General features: G+C 41.8%; 2 long non-coding RNA genes across 2 annotated transcripts in view; one reads left to right on the forward strand and one right to left on the reverse strand.

Moving 5' to 3' along the window:
• Positions 1 to 2,506: 2,506 nt before the first annotated feature.
• The window catches only part of LOC134756899 (uncharacterized), a 28,738-nt gene continuing 7,904 nt past the window's right edge, over positions 2,507 to 23,340 (forward strand). The window contains exons 1-4 of the long non-coding RNA XR_010130317.1: positions 2,507 to 2,636; positions 11,234 to 11,383; positions 14,952 to 15,069; positions 15,353 to 15,398. This is a non-coding gene — a long non-coding RNA (uncharacterized lncRNA). The remainder of the gene's footprint in view (positions 2,637 to 11,233; positions 11,384 to 14,951; positions 15,070 to 15,352; positions 15,399 to 23,340) is intronic.
• Positions 17,194 to 23,340, reverse strand: part of LOC134756900 (uncharacterized) — a 222,852-nt gene continuing 216,705 nt past the window's right edge. The window contains exon 3 of the long non-coding RNA XR_010130318.1: positions 17,194 to 20,288. This is a non-coding gene — a long non-coding RNA (uncharacterized lncRNA). The remainder of the gene's footprint in view (positions 20,289 to 23,340) is intronic.

The following is a 23,340-nucleotide window of genomic DNA, read 5'->3' on the forward strand; positions in this document are numbered from 1 at the left end:
TGTTCTGTTTGTTTTTTGTTTATAAACCTGGGCTCCTGGGAGAAGCCAGATTCAAAAGTAGGTCTGAGATGTGAAGATCAGCCTTGAGGCTGACCACAGGGCCGAGGCCCAGCTGGGGAAAACACCAGGCCACCACACCTAATGGCCAGGCCAACTGCCTGTTGTGGCACTGTTACAGTGCTTCTCCTCGGTGCCCAGCCCTGGGCAGGAGGTGGGAGAGGCAGAGGCACAGCCTTCTAGGACCCAGTCTTGGAGACCCTCCAGGGTGCTCTGAAAAAGCAAGAGACTATGATAGAATGCAATATGATTGAGCTGTGACAGCAAAAGCTTGTGGGCTTATTTGAGGATTAAATGAGTTGTAGCAAGTCTTCAAGAATAGCTAACAATTACTCTAATAAAAAGGGAAGAACAGGAGCTTTTGAAGCAGCAAGAAGGCTCTAAGCTCAGTTTTGGGAGTGGGACAGTGTGGTGTGAAAGGGAGGGAAGTTTTGGCAGGGGCAGGAGGGTGATCTAATTGAGACTGGGCCCTTCTTCCTCTAGGCTGATGTGTATCCTTATCATATAAACCAGTACTTTTTTCTACCACTACGTGCTGGAATCTATGCTAGGCTATGCTTTGAGGAGATCACAGAGATGTATAGGACTCAGTTTCTGCCCCTGCAGTGCCCATAGGTCGATGAGAAAGAGGATACATGTATAATCACACAATTGTGCAAAGCCTGCAGGAACACTCTGCAACATCCCAAGCTTCTGAGCCTCTCAAAGCCTCAGTTTCCCCATCTGGACCTATACAATTGGTATCATAATTATATGCTATCTTGCAAGGCTTTTGTGCAACAGTCCTGTAGTAAAGCAGTTAGTAGTTAGTAGTAAAGCAATTAGCAGAGCTCCTAGCCCATTTTAAGAGCCCAGTAAATGCTGCTTAGTAGGATGATAGTGGTGATAAGTATTGTCCTGAGCCACTAAAGTGGGGGTCAGTGGATGTATGGTGAGGATGGAAAAGGTGACATTTGGTTTGAAACATAAAAGATGAATAAGAGTCAAGTATGCAGAGGGATCAATGCAGAAAGAGAGCTGGCAGGGAGGATGGTACTACATTCTGGGAAAACAATAGCAGCTTTGATGTGGGTTAATATGAAGGCTGAGCCCCTTCTCGAGCATCTGCAGGTGCTTGGAAAGATGAAGAGTCACTTCAAGGACTTCAAGAATCTTGGATGTCAATGTATAGGTTTTGTCTTGTAGACCAATGATTTTAAATACTCTCTTCTCTTCTTTCCTTCCTTTCTTCTTTTCTTTTCCTTTCTCCCTCCCTGTCTTCCTCTCTCTCCATTTCCTTTTAGCAATTGAACTTTTCATTTGAAAGCAATGTTAAACAGAAGCCCATTATAAAGAACAAATAGAGGTGGAACTGCTGTTTGAAAGTTACCTATGGAACTACCATAGCTGGGGGTTTCCCCAGAAAGCAGAGCCTGAGATAAGCATTTGTGGGCAGGTAGTTGCTTTTTGGATACAACCTCAGGGAACAGTAACAAGGGGGTGGGACATGAGGAAAGGAAGAAAGCCAATACCAGTGGTGCCATGTCCAGCTAATCATCACCATGGACAATGGAGGCTGGATTCTGCAGGGACCTTCTGAGGACCATATAGAAAGTCCTTCAAAGTTGTCTGCCTGATGGTGAGAAATGGGGTCACAAAATCTACCCGCTTTCTGCCCCCATTGGTTAAGGATTGCCCCATAGGTTGTTAACTCCCTTGCATTTTCAAGTTTTCCTGAGCGTAGATGTTGAGCAGGGTATCATGGTTGCCCAACTTCTTGATGTTCCAGAAGCCCCGGGGCAGTAAGTCAGCAAGGTGGAGGTGCAGCTGGGGTCATTGCCTAGACCCCACTGGCAATGGCTAGGGTAGAAGGTGGATTGAAAAGATGTGAGGCAGGGCACAGGTGTGAATGCAAGATCTCATGACAGTTTGAGACTGGGGAGAAGTGAATAGGGACAGGAAGTCCATTTAGGCAACAGTTGGTGCCACAGACCAGGGAACAAGTTGTGAGGGAGGGAAGCAAATAACTTGGAGTGAGAAGGAAGTGGAGAATGGTTAGGGAGCTAGAATCCGTGGGGCTTGGGGATCACTTGGATGTGGGAGATGAGAGAGAGTGACTGGAGTGGTTGTTAGGTGTTCAGCTGGGGCACTAGACAAAATGCGGTGCTGCTTACCCAAACAAGAGACTCAGAAGTTGGAGGAGATTTATTTATCCATTTATTTTAATGGAACAGATTTTTTTTTTTTCCTTTTCCAGGTGGAGAGAAAATGAGCCCTCAGCTTTCCTGTAAGCCTCTACTAAGTGACTTCCTGTCTGCATGAAACAGAAAGAAATTCCAGAATCATGCAAGTGGGGTTGGGACAGGGTGGGTAGTGTATGCTTAGGACTTGCCTTTTTTTTTTTTTTTGCCTCCATTGCTCTTGTATCTACAGAGCAACTACCTTCTTCTCTACTGACTTGTACTCATAGAGTCCTGATACTGGAAAGACCCTCTCTTTCGGTCGGGAGGAGCCAAGATGGCCGAATAGGAACAGCTCCGGTCTACAGCTCCCAGCGTGAGCGACGCAGAAGACGGGTGATTTCTGCATTTCCATCTGAGGTACTGGGTTCATCTCACTAGGGAGTGCCAGACAGTGGGCGCAGGTCAGTGGGTGCGTGTACCGTGCGCAAGCCGAACCAGGGCGAGGCATTGCCTCACTTGGGAAGCACAAGGGGTCAGTGAGTTCCCTTTCTGAGTCAAAGAAAGGGGTGACGGATGGCACCTGGAAAATCAGGTCACTCTCACCCGAACACTGTGCTTTTCGGACCGGCTTTAAAAACGGCGCACCATGAGATTATATCCTGCACCTGGCTCGGAGGGTCCTACGCCCACGGAGTCTCGCTGATTGCTAGCACAGCAGTCTGAGATCAAACTGCAAGGCGGCAGGGAGGCTGGGGGAGGGGCGCCCGCCATTGCCCAGGCTTGATTAGGTAAACAAAGCAGCCGGGAAGCTCGAACTGGGTGGAGCCCACCACAGCTCAAGGAGGCCTGCCTGCCTCTGTAGGCTCCACCTCTGGGGGCAGGGCACAGACAAACAAAAAGACAGCAGTAACCTCTGCAGACTTAAATGTCTCTGTCTGACAGCTTTGAAGAGAGCAGTGGTTCTCCCAGCACGCAGCTGGAGATCTGAGAAAGGGCAGACTGCCTCCTCAAGTGGGTCCCTGACCCCTGACCCCTGGGCAGCCTAACTGGGAGGCACCCCCCAGCAGGGGCACACTGACACCTCACACTGCAGGGTATTCCAACAGACCTGCAGCTGAGGGTCCTCTCTATTAGAAGGAAAACTAACAAACAGAAAGGACATCCACACCAAAAACCCATCTGTACATCACCATCATCAAAGACCAAAAGCAGATAAAACCACAAAGATGGGGAAAAAACAGAACAGAAAAACTGGAAACTCTAAAAAGCAGAGCGCCTCTCCTCCTCCAAAGGAACGCAGTTCCTCACCAGCAACAAAACAAAGCTGGATGGAGAATGACTTTGACGAGCTGAGAGAAGAAGGCTTCAGATGATCAAATTACTCTGAGCTACGGGAGGACATTCAAACCAAAGGCAAAGAAGTTGAAAACTTTGAAAAAAATTTAGAAGAATGTATAACTAGAATAACCAATACAGAGAAGTGCTTAAAGGAGCTGATGGAGCTGAAAACCAAGGCTCCAGAACTACGTGAAGAATGCAGAAGCCTCAGGAGCCGATGCCATCAACTGGAAGAAAGGGTGTCAGCAATGGAAGATGAAATGAATGAAATGAAGTGAGAAGGGAAGTTTAGAGAAAAAAGAATAAAAAGAAATGAGCAAAGCCTCCAAGAAATATGGGACTATGTGAAAAGACCAAATCTATGTCTGATTGGTGTACCTGAAAGTGATGGGGAGAATGGAACCAAGTTGGAAAACACTCTGCAGGATATTATCCAGAACTTCCCCAATCTAGCAAGGCAGGCCAACGTTCAGATTCAGGAAATACAGAGAACGCCACAAAGATACTCCTCGAGAAGAGCAACTCCAAGACACATAATTGTCAGATTCACCAAAGTTAAAATGAAGGAAAAAATGTTAAGGGCAGCCAGAGAGAAAGGTCGGGTTACCCTCAAAGGGAAGCCCATCAGACTAACAGCGGGTCTCTCGGCAGAAACCCTACAAGCCAGAAGAGAGTGGGGGCCAATATTCAACATTCTTAAAGAAAAGAATTTTCAACCCAGAATTTCATATCCAGCCAAACTAAGCTTCATAAGTGAAGGAGAAATAAAATCCTTTACAGACAAGCAAATGCTGAGAGATTTTGTCACCACCAGGCCTGCCTTACAAGAGCTCCTGAAGGAAGCACTAAACATGGAAAGGAACAACCAGTACCAGCCGCTGCAAAATCATGCCAAAATGTAAAGACCATCGAGACTAGGAAGAAACTGCATCAACTAACGAGCAAAATAACCAGCTAACATCATAATGACAGGATCAAATTCACACATAACAAGATTAACTTTAAATGTAAATGGACTAAATGCTCCAATTAAAAGACACAGACTGGCAAACTGGATAAAAAGTCAAGACCCATCAGTGTGCTGTATTCAGGAAACCCATCTCACGTGCAGAGACACACATAGGCTCAAAATAAAAGGATGGAGGAAGATCTACCAAGCCAATGGAAAACAAAAAAAGGCAGGGGTTGCAATCCTAGTCTCTGATAAAACAGACTTTAAACCAACAAAGATCAAAAGAGACAAAGAAGGCCATTACATAATGGTCAAGGGATCAATTCAACAAGAAGAATTAACTATCCTAAATATATATGCACCCAATACAGGAGCACCAAGATTCATAAAGCAAGTCCTGAGTGACCTACAAAGAGACCTAGACTCCCACACATTAATAATGGGAGACTTTAACACCCCTGTCAACATTAGACAGAACAACAAGACAGAAAGTCAACAAGGATACCCAGGAATTGGACTCAGCTCTGCACCAAGTGGACCTAATAGACATCTACAGAACTCTCCACCCCAAATCAACAGAATATACATTTTTTTCAGCACCGCACCACACCTATTCCAAAATTGACGACATACTGGGAAGTAAAGCTCTCCTCAGCAAATGTAAAAGAACAGAAATTATAACAAACTACCTCTCAGACCACAGTGCAATCAAACTACAACTCAGGATTAAGAATCTCACTCAAAACCACTCAACTACATGGAAACTGAACAACCTGCTCCTGAATGACTACTGGGTACATAATGAAATGAAGGCAGAAATAAAGATGTTCTTTGAAACCAACGAGAACAAAGACACAACATACCAGAATCTCTGGGACACATTCAAAGCAGTGTGTAGAGGGAAATTTATAGCACTAAATGCCCACAAGAGAAAGCAGGAAAGATCCAAAATTGACACCCTAACATCACAATTAAAAGAACTAGAAAAGCAAGAGCAAACACATTCAAAAGCTAGCAGAAGGCAAGAAATAACTAAGATCAGAGCAGAACTGAAGGAAATAGAGACACAAAAAACTCTTCAAAAAATTAATGAATCCAGGAGCTGGTTTTTTGAAACGATCAACAAAATTGATAGACCGCTAGCAAGACTAATAAAGAAAAAAGAGAAGAATCAAATAGACGCAGTAAAAAATGATAAAGGAGATATCACCACCGATCCCACAGAAATACAAACTACCATCAGAGAGTACTACAAACACCTCTACACAAATAAACTAGAAAATCTAGAAGAAATGGATAAATTCCTGGACACATACACTCTCCCAAGACTAAACCAGGAAGAACTTGAATCTCTGAATAGACCAATAACAGGAGCTGAAATTGTGGCAATAATCAATAGCTTACCAACCAAAAAGAGTCCAGGACCAGATGGATTCACAGCCGAATTCTACCAGAGGTACAAGGAGGAACTGGTACCATTCCTTCTGAAACTATTCCAATCAATAGAAAAAGAGGGAATCCTCCCTAACTCATTTTATGAGGCCAGCATCATTCTGATACCAAAGCCAGGCAGAGACACAACAAAAAAAGAGAATTTTAGACCAATATCCTTGATGAACATTAATGCAAAAATCCTCAATAAAATACTGGCAAAACGAATCCAGCAGCACATCAAAAAGCTTATCCACCATGATCAAGTGGGCTTCATCCCTGGGATGCAAGGCTGATTCAATATACGCAAATCAATAAATATAATCCAGCATATAAACAGAGCCAAAGACAAAAACCACATGATTATCTCAATAGATGCAGAAAAAGCCTTTGACAAAATTCAACAACCCTTCATGCTAAAAACTCTCAATAAATTAGGTACTGATGGGACGTATTTCAAAATAATAAGAGCTATCTATGACAAACCCACAGCCAATATCATACTGAATGGGCAAAAACTGGAAGCATTGCCTTTGAAAACTGGCACGAGACAGGGATGCCCTCTCTCACCACTCCTATTCAACATAGTGTTGGAAGTTCTGGCCAGGGCAATTAGGCAGGAGAAGGAAATAAAGGGTGTTCAATTAGGAAAAGAGGAAGTCAAATTGTCCCTGTTTGCAGATGACATGATTGTATATCTAGAAAACCCCATTGTCTCAGCCCAAAATCTCCTTATGCTGATAAGCAACTTCAGCAAAGTCCCAGGATACAAAATCAATGTACAAAAATCACAAGCATTCTTATATACCAATAACAGACAAACAGAGAGCCAAATCATGAGTGAACTCCCATTCACAATTGCTTCAAAGAGAATAAAATACCTAGGAATCCAACTTACAAGGGATGTGAAGGACCTCTTCAAGGAGAACTACAAACCACTGCTCAATGAAATAAAAGAGGATACAAACAAATGGAAGAACATTCCATGCTCATGGGTAGGAAGAATCAATATCTTGAAAATGGCCATACTGCCCAAGGTAATTTATAGATTCAATGCCATCCCCATCAAGCTACCAATGACTTTCTTCACAGAATTGGAAAAAACTACTTTAAAGTTCATATGGAACCAAAAAAGAGCCCGCATCGCCAAGTCAATCCTAAGCCAAAAGAACAAAGCTGGAGGCATCACACTACCTGACTTCAAACTATACTACAAGGCTGCAGTAGCCAAAACAGCATGGTACTGGTACCAAAACAGAGATATAGATCAATGGAACAGAACAGAGCCCTCAGAAATAACACCGCATATCTACAACTATCTGATCTTTGACAAACCTGACAAAAACAAGCAATGGGGAAAGGATTCCCTATTTAATAAATGGTGCTGGGAAAACTGGCTAGCCATATGTAGAAAGCTGAAACTGGATCCCTTCCTTACACCTTATACAAAAATCAATTCAAGATGGATTAAAGACTTAAACGTTAGACCTAAAACCATAAAAACCCTAGAAGAAAACCTAGGCATTACCATTCAGGACATAGGCATGGGCAAGGACTTCATGTCTAAAACACCAAAAGCAATGGCAACAAAAGCCACAATTGACAAATGGGATCTAATTAAACTAAAGAGCTTCTGCACAGCAAAAGAAACTACCATCACAGTGAACAGGCAACCTACAAAATGGGAGAAAATTTTCCCAACCTACTCATCTGACAAAGGGCTAATATCCAGAATCTACAATGAACTCAAACAAATTTACAAGAAAAAAACAAACAACCCCATCAAAAAGTGGGTGAAGGACATGAAAAGACACTTCTCAAAAGAAGACATTTATGCAGCCAAAAAACACATGAAAAAATGCTCATCATCACTGGCCATCAGAGAAATGCAAATCAAAACCACAATGAGATACCATCTCACACCAGTTAGAATGGCAATCATTAAAAAGTCAGGAAACAACAGGTGCTGGAGAGGATGTGGAGAAACAGGAACACTTTTACACTGTTGGTGGGACTGTAAACTAGTTCAACCATTGTGGAAGTCAGTGTGGCGATTCCTCAGGGATCTAGAACTGGAAATACCATTTGACCCAGCCATCCCATTACTGGGTATATATCCAAAGGACTATAAATCATGCTGCTGTAAAGACACATGCACACGTATGTTTATTGCGGCATTATTCACAATAGCAAAGACTTGGAACCAACCCAAATGTCCAACAATGATAGACTGGATTAAGAAAATGTGGCACATATACACCATGGAATACTATGCAGCCATAAAAAATGATGAGTTCATCTCCTTTGTAGGGACATGGATGAAATTGGAAATCATCATTCTCAGTAAACTATCGCAAGAACGAAAAACCAAACACCGCATATTCTCACTCATAGGTGGGAACTGAACAATGAGATCACATGGACACAGGAAGGGGAATATTACACTCTGGTGACTGTTGTGGGGTGGGGGAAGTGGGGAGGGATAGCATCGGGAGATATACCTAATGCTAGATCACGAGTTAGTGGGTGCAGCACACCAGCATGGCACATGTATACATATGTAACTAACCTGCACAATGTGCACATGTACCCTAAAACTTAAAGTATAATAAAACAAAACAAACAAACAAACAAAAAAGACCCTCTCTTTGTGTGGAAAGAAATGCTGGGCACAATGAAGTGATGTACCTGTGTTTATGCTGTGAGCTGGGATGTGAATGCTGATTGTAACCCAGCCCTGATTCTTATTTCTCTTCCCTTCCCTTCCATGTCTCCTGTAGCTCCTTTCTATTCCCTGCCTGCTTTCTTATCTTAGAATGGGCCTAGGGATACCATGAGGTTTTGGTTATTCCGTATTCAAACAAGCAAGCAAACACAAAGCATTGTCTGTGTACAGCCTTTAAAGTATGCAATTCCATTTTCCAGTTATTGCCTCCCTTCGGCTCCAGTTTTCTCCTCTTCCATCCAGGGTGAAACTGGTCCACAGAGCAGTAGTGTGATCTTCCCAAGGTCTCATGACCAGGAAGAAGAGGTGAGACCTGGATCTGAAACCAGGCTTCCTGGATCTTTCTCTGTTTCTAATGTGGGGTTGAAATCATGTCCTTGGTGCCCCCAAGATAACATATATAAGCTTCTAACACATAGCAGCTCCATTTGGTGCTATTTTCCTCTCTTTCTCCTCTGATCTCTTTCTATCAAACCATGCTGTTGCTCCCAAAGTTCCTCCAGCCAGTACTTTCCTGAGGAGTTCCTGGATTACTCTGTGCCTTTATAGAAAAACAAGAATGGTAAATACACTTCTTGCAGCCCAGACAACGTCTCTAATTGCTCTGAGCGTACATCTCATGGCCGTCAGGATAAAGTTCAGACCCTTAACCTGGCATCAAGGTATTCCACTCCAGCCTCTCTAATTCTGCCTTCTCTTTGAAACCATTCTGAAAGCACTGGGCAGAGTTTCTTGTCCTCTCAGTTATAGGTCTACAGTTAAAGCACTTAAACCCTCAAAGTTATTGTCTATTTGGGAAACTGTACCCACCCTAAGACTGTGCTGCTTGAGAGTCAGATAAGCCTTATTTACATCATTTTCCTCTATGAATTAGCACAGAGCTTGGCACAGGTAAGTACTCAGTAAATATTTGTTGAATTAATGCCACAATCGATGTATACATAAATCAGTGAATCAATGAATGAGGGTAGTGATACCTGCCCTTAATGAACTTGCAGAGTTAGTGTGGTACAGATGCAAGATGTATAACTATGAGGTTCCAGACAGATACAGAGCATTATTCCCATGGGTTTATAAGATGGACCTTGAAGAGTTAGCATGTGTGCTCACACAACCTGTATTGGCTGCTGTAGGTGCTGCTCTTCGGGTAGCAGGGCCGAGGAGAACCTTGCAAAGTAACCTCATGTATCTTTATGGAAGGAACCATGTTGTAGTTTCTGAATGGAGCTTGGCATAGACAAAGCATGCAGTTCATATTTAGTATCAATAGTGGCAGATTCAAGCCATGGGGCAGTGTGTATTCCATGCAGTGAGTCACCTGGAAATTCCAAAAAGCTCAAATTGATCTTATCTTCTTAACTTCACTCAAATTTTCTGAGTCTCAGTTTTCTCAGCTCTAAATGGAGCCATAATAGGGACCACCTCCTAGAGTGATTGCATAAGAATTACGCAGATTAGACAATGTATGGCTGTGGCTCCCAAAGTTCCTCCAGTTAATGCTTTCCTGAGGAGTTCCTGGATTACTCTGTTCCTTTACAGAAAAACAAAAATTGTATATAGACTCAAGCATTGCCTGTGTACAATCTTTAGAGTATCTAATGCCATTTTTCAGTTATTCCTGCCTTTCAGCCCCAATTTTCTCCTCTTTCATTCAGGGTGAAACTGGTCCACAGAGCAGTAGAGTGATCTTCCCACGGTCTTCCTAGTGACAACTGGTTGGAGCAATGTTTGCTCTCTAGCTAGTATCTAGACATAGAGTAATGAGCATCAACCAAGTATGTGCCCTGGCTTGAGAATCTGCCCTATAGAAGTACACAATATTACATTAAATATTTACAAAGATCTCATTTTCCAACTTGGGCCTGGCAGAGTGGCTCCCACAAAGAAGGGTGGTGAGAAGAAAAAGGGCCATTCTGCCATCAATGAAGCAGTGACCGGAGAATACACCAACATCATTCACAAGCACATCCATGGAGTGGACTTCAAGAAACATCCCCCTTGGGCATTCAAAGAGATCTGGAAATTTGCCATGAAGGAGATGGGAACTCCAGATGTGTGCATTGATACTAGGTTCAACAGACCTTTCTGGGCCAAAGGAATAAAGAATGTCCCATACAGTATCTATGTGCAGTTGTCCAGAAAACGTAATGAGGATGAAGATCCTCATTAAGTAAGTTGTTTACTTTGGTTGCCTATGTACCTGCTACCGCTCTCAAGAATCTACAGACGTCAACGTGGATGAGAACTAACCACTGATTGTCAAATATATCAAAGTTACAAAATTGCCAAAAAAAAAAAAAAAGAGCCATGGGCCACATGTCTTCATTCCTTCAGTCTGCATGGTTGATTCTGGTCTTGTTGGGTTTAGAAAACAGCTTCATTTATTAACAGAAGGGCATAGGGCTGAGAATGGGCCCTCTGGAAGAAGGCAATTTGAAAGAGATAGGTCCTCAAGACCCCAGCCAAGAAACCTAAGGTGTCAGACCAGGCACTTGTCAAAGCAGGAAATGAGACTTGTGTCAGGAGTGAGGGGGAGGCTGGGGTATCAATGAGTACATCTTGTCCTAGATGGAGGTGTTCTGTAGCAGCCCAGGGGCAGAGAGCTGACTCACCAGACAACAGACACAGTAGCAGTGACCAGCATATGACTGCTCTCAGAGAGGAGACGGTATTGGACTATGCTTCTAAATTATGTACCATACTGCTGCATTGATTCAGGTAAGGCAGGGTAGGGCTGGACTTGTAAGCTGAAGGCCTTGTGGGTTGCTGGAGATTTGGCCTGGGGAAAGTAGGAGCTGACAGCTGCAGTCTCACTTTTTGTACAGACACAGGTTAGATATATTCTCTGCTTGACTCGAAGCTATTGTGTTGGCAAAGACCCTGTCCCAGTCTTTGGTCTTCTCTGTATTAGTGGAACTAAGCATGATGCCAGGCACATGGGAGGTGTTCAGTAAATCACTGCAGAATTTAGGAATAAACATGTAGAGCTGGGGAATGTGTGTTTTAGGGTGGGGGAAGGTGGACACATTGTCCTAAGAAAAGTATAACTCTAGGATTTGAAATCTTATCCTCTTCAACCTGAGACCTTCTCAGGTAATCGTAGACAGGATTCATGAACACACTTCCAGGGCAAACACATTTCATGTTGATGCAGAGTATCTGGGACTTGGAAGAAACAACTCCTTATCTGAAGGATAATTTAGCAATTAGGAGCTGAGGCCTAACAGAAGGTTACCTAACATGTCTGTGTCTGCTTCCTCATCTGTAAAACAAGGGGCTAATGCCTGTTCATGGGGTAACTGAGGAGTTGGTGAGATGACGTGTGAGAAATTAGCAGTCCACAGCACAGCTTGATAAATGTTTATTGAACGGCAAATGCCATTCTGGTGACTAAAGTTCACCATGGCTCAGTTCTGCTTTCTGCCTTGACTCATCCTCCTTGTTGTCTGCCAAAAATCATTCTGTGCCCAACCTGGTTCCTTCTCAAACTAAGAGGTCCATTCACAACACTAGCTGGCATCAGGTAGGAAGCCACCCTTGGTCATCTGCTGCTCATCCTCGGGGGACAGACAGTGATGGACAGGCAGACTTAAAGTGGAGCTGAGTCTTGAGCACTGAGCATGTCATCCATCATTGAAGCCACTTCGAGAGGAGAGGAAAGTAGTCAGTAGTGTCACCTACTGACTGGCACTGCTGGTAGCAGGGGGTCTTATTTTAGCAATGCCTCTGAGCTCATGCGAGTATCATTGGGAAGCAGGATTAGGTTTGCTAAATATATAATTAAATAAGATGAAATATCAGAGAACAGGCACAGATGAAGGTTATGAGTTATAAAACAATAGATTGGGAAAAGGCCATGATGGTTTCTTTATATATTCCCTAAGAAAAATAACAAAGCAGCAAATTTCAACTGTAGAGAGCACATGTAGAAGCCCACAGGGAGAACCATTATTGGGTTGAAGGCTGGGATGCATCACTGAAGAGAGAAAGAGAGGAGAATCTGCATTTATTGGCTTCATGGTCTGAGCCAGGCCCTTCCCATGTACACTGTAGTCCTACATGGGAAAGATTACTATTTCTGTTTTAGTGAAATGGAAACTAATGCTCAGGTTTGTTAAGTAACTAACTCGCACACACCCATGATATTTGTGAGTGTCAGAGCTTGGCCTTGTATGTCCAAAGGGCATTGTTCTATGGAGTCACACTGTCCAATAGCCCTTCTGGTTTATAAAGAAACTTTTAATGTAAATCTTGTCTAATTGTTTCAGCAAAGATCAGAGAAGAAGGACTTCAGGGTGATTCTTTTACTTAAAGAGGGTGTTTGGAACACTCTAATCAAATTTCCATTGTAGTCTATCATCTACCACTCTATGTTTTTGACATGTTCCCATAATGGCCTAGTTGCCCAAACCATGGCTCTATTGACAGGTGCATTCTCCTTTATTTCTCTAAAGCATGAGGCTCGACCAACCCCATCTCTGTTCTTGTTTGGCTCTACCTGTCATCAGCCATAAACTAATCCCATACTCCCAGCTTTTCACCCTGTTAAAAGCTCCCAGCTCCAATACAACTTCCAACATGGAAGCCAGAGTGATCTTCTCGAATTCTGGATCTACTAATGTCCCAACTTTGCCCTCACATTTAGAAGGGTTATCTCTTGCCACCACATTTTATCCAGTTCTGTGGTCTGGAATTCAATTTATCCAATTTTTTTTCAGTGTTTCAAAAAACAAAACATTGGTTTTTTTTGCTGTCCCAGATAAGAAAGATTTGCTTAACCAAAGGTCATAAAAAATTTACTCCTATCTTCTCTTCTAAGAGTTATATAGTTATAGTTTTTACATATAGGTCTGTACAAATTTTAAGTTATTTTTTATGTATTTATTTTTAGATGTTACATCATTTGATTAATACAATAAATTTACTCTATTTTCTATTAACATTTCCATTACATACTGCAGTTTTATAGAGAATACATTGATTTGTATGTATTTATTTGTAACCATTAGCCATTCTAAACTCAAGGAATATTTTAGTTTGTTTGTTTTTTCAGGGTTAAGAAACAAAATAATGATTAATTTTTTAAATCTCCCTTTTTGAATAGTTATATTGCTTTTTACTTTATTTTGCTGACTTAAACATCCTAAATAATGTTAAACATCCTAAATAATGTTAAATAATAATAGGTGATAGTGGACATCTGTATCTTGTTCTCAAATTTAGTGGTAATGAACCTGGTGTTTGTTCGAAATTGACTTCAGATATTCTTTACCATGTCAAAACTATTGCTCTATTCCTTCTCTATTTCTAGTTGAATCCAGACAGTATAGTAAATTTATTGTTATCTGTTTTTTGCTCTGTTAATCACTTAATGAAATGATGTAATGCAGTTATCAACATTTTCAGTATTGAACCATCCTTGCATTTCTGGAATGAATCCTGCTTAGTCATAGTGCATTATTCTTTTAAGATACTTCTGGTTTGGAACTGCTACCATTACATTTATGATACTTGCACAAATGATATTGCCCCACATCAATATATGACAAATTCCCTTTCTTGGACCAAGCCAAACTACATTTAAAAAGTAGGTAAGCAAGGAAAGGCCTAGATGAGGCTTCAGGATCTAATTTTTACTTATTTTAGAGAACCTGATAATTGTTCATGTGACAAAGTGCTTATATCACAGTTTCTCATTTTAAGGTCCTGCCCTGTTTTGGCAAAGCATTGAAAGGAAGTACTGAAGCATCACAGGGCAGTCTCAGTAAAATAAAACTACAATAATACAGTAGTTATACAGTAGTTACACAATAATACAGTAGTTATACAACTTCAGTTTACTGAGGGCAGTCTCAGTAAAATAAAACTACAATAATACAGTAGTTATACAAACTACAATAATACAGTAGTTATACGGTAGTTATACAATAATACAGCAGTTATACAATAATACAGTAGTTCTGCAATTGTATACAGTAGTTATACAACCAAGAAAACTACAATAATACAGTAGTTATACAACCAATAATACAGTAGTTAAGTGTTTATGGTATGCCATATGATACTGTGCTTGACACTTTACATGTATTAGTTCTCCTCCTCCTCCTCTTTGGCAGGACAACTTATTGGAATATTAATTAGTGTTTTCTATATGATAGAAGGTTGGAAAAAATGTGTATGGAATATATGTTCTTTTTCCCTGAGGGCATTATTAGAGGCTTTTGTGTTGCAGCCCTGAAAAGAGAAGACATCTAACAAAAATGCCCTTATCTACTCCCACTCTCAGGCCTTTGTTTGAAGAATGTATTGAGATATTGAGGGAAGCTGGCATATGAAGTGGAGAAGGAGGCAGAACTGGCCCTACATGTGCACACACGAACCCTGCCTTCTACTGAGATTGCAAGGTAAGTGAAGGTTATCATCCTAGAGCCTAGGGTGGGGGAGCATGCCATGGCAGGTCCCACCAGTGCCAGGAACTCACACAGCACCTGAGGAGTGCCAGGGTCTTTGATGGGGTGGTCCATGGTGCCATGAAATTGATCACTGAGAGGCAAAGCCTTAGGATATTTGCAAAAAAAGCCTTAGCGTGATGGCAGAGTTCTGTGTTTGTGAATGGAAACATTTTCATTTTACATCTCAGTGAATAGCTGTGGATTTAAAAATAGAGTATATTCTTCCATTTTTCAGGTGCCATGGAAGTATCCTGGGTCTTTGTATGCAGCCTAGAAAGGAGGTGAGTGTTCCCTCCCACTCTATCTTACAAAAGTTGCACCTCAGTGTTAGGGAGCAAATTCCTGTCTTCTAGCTGTACAATTCTCATGCTAACCTTAGAAAGTTTTTAATCATTATCCCATTTTTAGATAAGAAAATGAATATCCGAAGAGACTAAGTAACTGGTCTGAGTAACTGGATGTTATCTCAAGTTAACCTCCTTTCTCATGGCTGAACAGTTATACTGTGCTGCCTTACATTAAAAAAAAAAAAAAAAAAAGCTCTTCCTTACTAAGGGACTACTTTATGTAATGCACAGGGCTAGATGCTATATATATATGTATGTATATAAAATTTCAAGGAAGTTCTTCCTATTAATCATTTCATCTTATGATAAAGTAGAAGATGGAGAATTATTTGGTAGTTGTTAGACCCAGTGTTTAGTCCCAGTTCTGCCACTAGCTTTGTACATTAGTTTCTTCATCTGTGACCTGAGAATAACAAAATTTGCCTTTTGATATTATCATGAGTACTGAGTGAAGTATTAGAAATAGCAGGATCTTGTTAACTGTAAAAAGATGTGCACACATGGACCCTGCCTTCTACTGAGACTGCAATCTATACTGGTCGTCTCAACCAAGCGTCTCTCTTCAGCAATTACTAAGATACTGAGGTATACATTACAACGCAGAGGGGACCAGGACACCACGAGGTGGACACTAGCCTTGGAAACTGATTATTTATATTTGTGTGTAGTCTCCTTGAAGCAGAGGTTAGGTCATACATAGTTCTTCTGGGTCTGGCAAAGTCAACTGGAAACCGCTAATGGCCAGTCATCCTATAAGATTGCTTCTTTCCAGTCTTCTGCATTCAGGGAAGCCAAACAAATGAGGCACTTTCATCACCACTCCAAGGAATCTATCTTTGACAGCTTCCAGACAGCAGACATACTGGAATATGTAGTCCATCCATAGAACCCAGAAGGTGATCTCCCAGTAGAGATCAAGCCATCTCAAGAAAAGTCCAGAAAAACTCCCTGAGCAGATGTCTGCCCTCAGGATAACATCAGGGCAGATGTTTGTGCTCTGAAGTCACCGCATGGTATTGGCTACATCCAGAGTTGCTCAGGACAAGCTGTTTGTTAATCCAGGCTAGTAAATGAGGGGGTGTCTAAGGTATTTGTTAAAGAGTCACCAAAGTCACCCTCACTGGGCCAAAGCTTGGTAGAACCCAGGAAGTAGCCAGATTATGCCAAAGGCAATGGGGATTTCAGGGAAAAAGTTCAAAGAAAAATCACTGTGATTTAACAATAGATTTCTTTTTCCATCAATATTGGGAAAGTGTGCCTGGTGAAGAAGGCATTGGGGGACCCAATAAGTACCATGAGGTTACAGACATCTTTTACTCTTTGCTTATTCTGTACTCCAAGACTTGACAATGCCTTGTATATACTTGGTACTCAATAAATGTTAGTTGGCAATTGAGCGAATGAGTATTTGGGCAGTAAGTGGGATGGTCCCAGTTGCTGTATGTAAATCTCTGTACAACCTAACAGTTGCTTGCTTATGGAGAAATAAATTTTGCACTAACCCCCAATTTTTTTCTCATGAGGAATCATAATGCCAGATACAAAGAAGGAACAGATTTAGGTTGTTCTAGACTCAAGGGTTCTGGGTTCCAGTTTCAGCCTTAGAGCTATTCTGAATCTTCACCTGTCTACTTGCATGACATAGAGAAATCATGTAGTCAGTTTTCTTATCTGAAAATTTAAAGTGGTATTTCTTACCTCATGAGGCTTTTTTTTTTTTCATAATTCTGTGAAAAAAATGTGTATGCTCTGCCAGTACAGTTTCTGTAGGGTTGCAATTAATTAGGAATAAGAGAAACATGCTTTGGCATCAGAATGTGTTCAGATCCTGGGTCTACCACATAGAAGCTGACTGTTCTTAGGCTAGTCACTTAAATTCTCAGTCTCCTATTCTACATCTCTAATAAAAGGATAGTAATAATATCCACTCCATTGAGTTGAGGGGATAATGATTGCAAAGTGTTTATACTGTCCAGAATATAGTAAGTGATTATTATTTTTAGAAAGAGGAAGCAATTTCTCATTTGGATATCAGATTTTGTTAAGATAAAGATGCTTACTATTCCTTAAAGATTTTTCTTCTTCTTTTAAAAAATAAACTTAAGAACATAGCGAATCCACAACATGGAGTTTCACTATACAATTTTAAAGTCAGCATTTCAATTTTTGGATTATTTTCCTTTTGCTTCCTTTGGAATGGAACCACCAAAAACATGAAAAGACTTTATAAACTGCATAACATCTTCTGCTCTTTCCCAGGTCTTCGGGATATAATTCAATTTCATGATGCAATTAAGAAAGAAGTCTAAACCAAAGGACACTTACCGCACTGCAGCAACATGTGGCTATTTATCTAGCGTGATTTCACAGAGAATTTTTAGGTCATCCAGGGTTTCTGTGCCTGTAGTTTTTCATCTCTCAAAATGGGATTCCTGACTCATAGTGTGGGGCGAGGCTGAAAATGTGAAAATGCATGGTATATATGGGAATGCTTTCCACCTGGAAGGTGACTAAGGACACAGGTACTGTGGTGTGGTCCTCAGAGCAAATCCTTTGTGCTTCTTTCTTTTTTATTATACTTTAAGTTCTGGGGTACATGTGCAGAACGTCCAGTTTTTGTTACATAGGTATGCATGTGTCACGGTGGTTTGCTGTAACCATCAACCTGTCATCTACATTAGGTATTTCTCCTAATGCTATCCCTCCCCTAGCCCCCCACCCCCTGACAGGCCCCAGTGTGTGATGTTCCACTCCCTGTGTCCATGTGTTCTCATTGTTTAACTCCCACTTATGAGTGAGAATATGCAGTGTTTGGTTTTCTGTTCTTGTGTTAGTTTAGTGAGAATGATGGTTTCCAGCTTCATCCATGTCCCTGCAAAGGACATGAACTCATTATTTTTTATGGCTGCATAGTATTCCATGGTGTATATGTGCCACATTTTCTTGATCCAGTCTATCATTGATGGGCATTTGGGTTGGTTCCAAGTCTTTGCTATTGTGAATAGTGCTGCAATAAACATACGTGTGCATGTGTCTTTATAGTAGGATGATTTATACTCCTTTGGGTATGGTATATACCCAGTAATGGGATTGCTGGGTCAAATGGTATTTCTAGTTCTAGATCCTTGAGGAATCACCACACTGTCTTCCACAATGGTTGAACTAATTTACACTCCCACCTTTTGGGTCCCTGGTAGTTGAAACACCTTGTAAGCATCCTCCTCTTTCCTGCTTAATGAATCAGCCTCAGGTGTCAGGAAGCTTATGATTTCTTTTTCTGCCCTGATCTCTGCCCCTCTGAAATTGCAGCATTTTCATGATCTTCTTCCTTTCACAACTGCCATCTTCTTGTTCTGATACCAAGAGACTGCTCATAGAAATTTTGAAAGTCAAAATTCTCAGTTGCATATTCCTGCTGCTTTGTAAACTTAACAACTGACTGATGGCATCCCATAGGAAAGACTGCTCTTGCAAGAAACTGGCTCAACAACCTCCTCTCATCATTTTTCTCTTGCTTTCTATGAGAATGAATCCCTTGTTTAGGGCTTGGGGAGGACAGCCCGGCTGGAGGGCCCACAACTAGAGCAGGTTTCTGTCTTGGGCACACAGGGCTCAAAACCCAGCAGATTCATCAAGCCAGGCTCCCTAGAGGCAAGCCTAGGTCCAAATACCTGGTTGTCTATGTTGTACTCTCTTGTTTTTCCAAATGCTGCTCTATGTCTAACATTATTTTCAGAACATTGTGAGATAGGAATAATTTCCTGTTTTTCCAAATTAGAAACTCAAGGCTCAGAGAGGTTCAGTAACCTCTCTGAAATCACACAGGTAAGTGACAGAGCTGAAATTCAAATGCAAATCTGCCTGACACCTAACCCCACATTCTTTTCCCCAATAACAAAGGACCTTCAGACAGTGAGGACAGTGAGAATTAAGATAAATTTACAGGCTGAATCCCAAAAATATTTTGCTTTGATAGTAAATAAATTTTCCAAATGAAAACAAAGTATTTGAAAACAAAGTATTAATGAATAATAATATCTTAAAGAATTTTGAATGCTGGGAATGTTGGTGATAGCATTAACAAAAATCAGCAGTTGCATCAGCTGGGCAGTTTTCCTCCTGAATATTCTAGTCTCAAACAGCCAGAGGTTATTTCTGATTACATCAGTAGCCAGGCAGATCCAGTTTAGGAATCTCGAAACCACATATGTGACTCACGTCATTGTTATAACAGTAGGAAACACATTAACTCTGCTTTAACAAGCTTTCATTGAAAAGTTGGGTTTCCAGAAACCAGTTTCTCGGTGTACTTGGGGCACATAATCTAAGCCTTTTTCCTGATGACAGTGTCCTTGCGTGAGGCTGTACATTATGGGACCTGACAGCTTAACAAGACAATATCTGCTTTTACAAACTCCGTGTCCTAGCACATTCCATTGAAGTTAAAGCAGGTGACTAATGAGTATTTCACCACCATGATATTTTGAGTTGCAAGCTATAGGGACTATCATTTGACTGAACAATACCTTAAAAATGTTTGCAAACATTGTAATAACAAAATATTTCTGTTGAAGTCATAGAAAAGAGTTCCTTCGGTCTAGCTCAGAACTGTCAATAATGCTGGTCTGTTACAGACATTTTTGAATGATGGAAGATGGCACTTACGGTTTTCCAAATACATGAAGTTGATTCTTTTTTTAAGCTGTATATGCTTAAAATGAGAATTTTTTCATAGTTGGATGACCAATGTGGGGGTCTCAAATACTTATCCTCTGGTGTTGGCGTGGAAGTTGAAGACCCAAAGCGTAGTCTAGAAAATGGAAACTGCAGGGGTCAGAAATTATTACACTTAGATTCAGCCAAACTTGGTTTCCATGTCACATCCTACTTCTCTCCTGGCTACTTGATCTAGGAAAAGTCACTGACCTTCTCTGTACCTTAGCTTTCATGGGAAAATAATCATACTTTACAGGAGAATGTGTGAGGATTAAAATAAGATGATAGGTGGAAGGTTCCCAGTACATAGTAAGTGCTTGAAAATATACATAGTAAGTGCTTGAAAATATAGTCTCATTCATTTGTTTGTCTCCATGGGAGCAGTGGACAACCAGATAAACAGAGAAACAAGTTCTGAAGGCAAGAGATGAGGGCTGATAGAGAATGTGGAAGAGGAAATTTGGTAGAGCCTGAGTTACTGAAGGGGAAAGAGGAAGGACCCAGGAGCCCAGTCTTACTGAATGCCTACCACTGTGTGCCAGAGATTAGAAGGGGTGTCAGAGGAAACAGGATAAACTCTTTTAAACAGACGTGAGAGTCCCACTTGTGTGGGCTGGTTTGACTTAAGAGTGATGTTCCCTGGGGTTTTTCTCTTGCCTGCCATTTTAGGTGTTACAGGGAGAAGGAGAAAGGAACATATGCTTTTGTTTACTCCAGGGAGGAAAAAAAGCGCGAGAGAGAAAATAAACAGAACCTAATGCTGGGCCATTAAAACTCGGATAAAATTGAAATGGCAATGTCTTGAGATTTCCTTGCCATGTTATAGGTTCCTGGGCATAAAATGATGGAGCACCAGGGGTCTTGTAGTTATTATTAGAAAATTAAATGCAAGCACACCCACAAAGATAAAGACCTGATTTGATAGTCCTATAGATTTTGGATTGTTTACTGTAAAGGGAAGTAAGAGCAGCTTTATTTGGGTTTGGATTTGTGTTTGCAGAGGAGTTTTATGTGGGTGATTTTTGCATATAATATCTACCTTCCAAGAGATGCCATCATCTGCAGAACGGAGAGACGTGCTCCAGACTTGCTTATAAAAATTTTTATCATCTTTTGGGAGGTGATTTGACTAGTCTTGATGGGCAGCTGGATAGAAAAATTCTAGTGGAGGGGATGTGACCAAGCTCATATGCCAACAGAGGCTCAGCAAACAAGACTTTGCAGCAGCCACTATAAAGTGGCTTCAAGAATTTACTTGAAGGTGTCCATCGAAATGTGAATGTATACCAAACAAACAGCCAGTGTGGACTTAGACTGGATTATGCATTGGGGTGTGGCATGAGGCAGAACCTTCCCAGTCCCACCCTACCCCAGAGTTTATTAAAAGATTGTTGACTGTTTCTTACTATACAGATACCAAGTTATGTTAGAAGTACATCACGTCTGGGCCAATAAAACCCATTGTTTGGGGATGACACAAGTGAATGAGTGGACATGTTGATGCTCTGGCCAGATCCTCTCAGATCCCTTTTACATTTCTGTGTATCCCTTCCCTGGCTTCTGGGTGCCTTTGTATCTAACAGGCAGTGCCCTTGGACTACTAGAGCCACTTTGCCCAGGAGCTCAGAGAGCTGGAAGTACCCGAGTTTGCAACCTGCTGGAGTGGCCCATGCCAGTGATGGACTGTAATAAAGAATATGAACCCTCAGCCTCCTTGCCTCGAGTCTGAATGAACTCTAAGGTGTAATTTCCTCTATAGACTCCTTGTGGGATCAGACTGAGGCTGCACACAGACGGAGATTGTACCTTGCTTGATGTCTTCCCCTTTCCTTTCCTGCTTCCTGAGCTCCTCTGCTAGGCTGTCCTGGGAACTCTCCCCTAATAAATCAATTGCACTTGAATTATCATCTCGAGGGCTTCTCAGGAAACTGACCAAAGGCAGTGCATTAATCCAAATGCTTCATATTGAAATGGGGTGTGTGTGTGTGTGCGCGCATGTGTGCAACTTAATTATTCTGAGCCTCCTTCCATGGCAATGAAGGGGGCTTGTTGGATAAGGAGACCTTAGTTCCCTCTGAAGGGATAAAGTTTATTCTTTCCATCCCCATGAGGGGAGCAAAGCAGGGATCCCTAGGATGGGTTGCAGCCTGTCAATGTTAAGAACATCCACAGCCCTGCTAGGTGCTATGAAGAAGATGGTGCTTTTTTAACTCATCATGAATCAAGGGAGAGGGAGAGAGTGTGGGAGCCAGCAGCCTGCTGTTGCTTAGGGTTGGGGAATGCAAAGTGTCCTGCGACCTCTATAGCAGCTACTGTTTCAAGCCTTGGCAGCTGGAGGTGGTTATTACAAGTGGCCACCTTCATGAATGTGGAGAATACACACATTTTCCCTGAGAATTCCTAGGAAATAATGGGGACATGACATTCTGCTATTTTTCAAGAGATGGCTCTCAATTCAATATTCATTTAGACCACATTACCACACATTTCTAATAACCCAAAAAATATGATGCAGGCTTATTAGGCTGGGGTGCCTCCAGGGATTGGAGACTCGCCATCAGTGGAAACATCCAAAGAGGGATGGGATGGGAGGGGCTCTTGTGAGGCACCTTGTAGCTGGGATTCCAACATCAACTGAGTGAGAGGGAATAACCTAGTTGATCCTTTCAACTCCCAGGAATCAGCAATTCCATAACTAAGGAGAGCATGAGCATGGCAGGGACACTGTGGCATTTGCTGCTTTTCCCCACAAGGGAATATGCATCATCATTTACCACATTCCTCATAACTACTCCTCCTGAGTCCCTGCTAAGGAGTGACAGGGATTTAAGCTGGATAAGACAAAGGTTCTGAATTCTACAACTCAGCAGGCAGGCAGAAGAAAACAATTCCCTCTTTCATCAGGAGCTGGGGTTTCGTCAGTTGCCTGGTCTACCCGGCTTTTATTGCACAGGGTTGGGGATCATTGGAGGTTTGGGACACATCGCAGGCAGGCTTGGCCCTGCCATGTCTTCACTCCAGGCAGACATCTATTACCCCATCTTCCCCTCCAGTCCTTGCAACAACACTTAATTACGTGACACTCCGAGCTCCACCACCACTTGCCTCACCTGGCTCTATCCTGCAGGCTTGCCTGCTGTGTTATTCCTGTAGGATACAC

The sequence above is a fragment of the Gorilla gorilla genome, chromosome 13 (genome assembly GCF_029281585.2).
Source record: "Gorilla gorilla gorilla isolate KB3781 chromosome 13, NHGRI_mGorGor1-v2.1_pri, whole genome shotgun sequence".
NCBI classification, from domain to species: domain Eukaryota; kingdom Metazoa; phylum Chordata; class Mammalia; order Primates; family Hominidae; genus Gorilla; species Gorilla gorilla.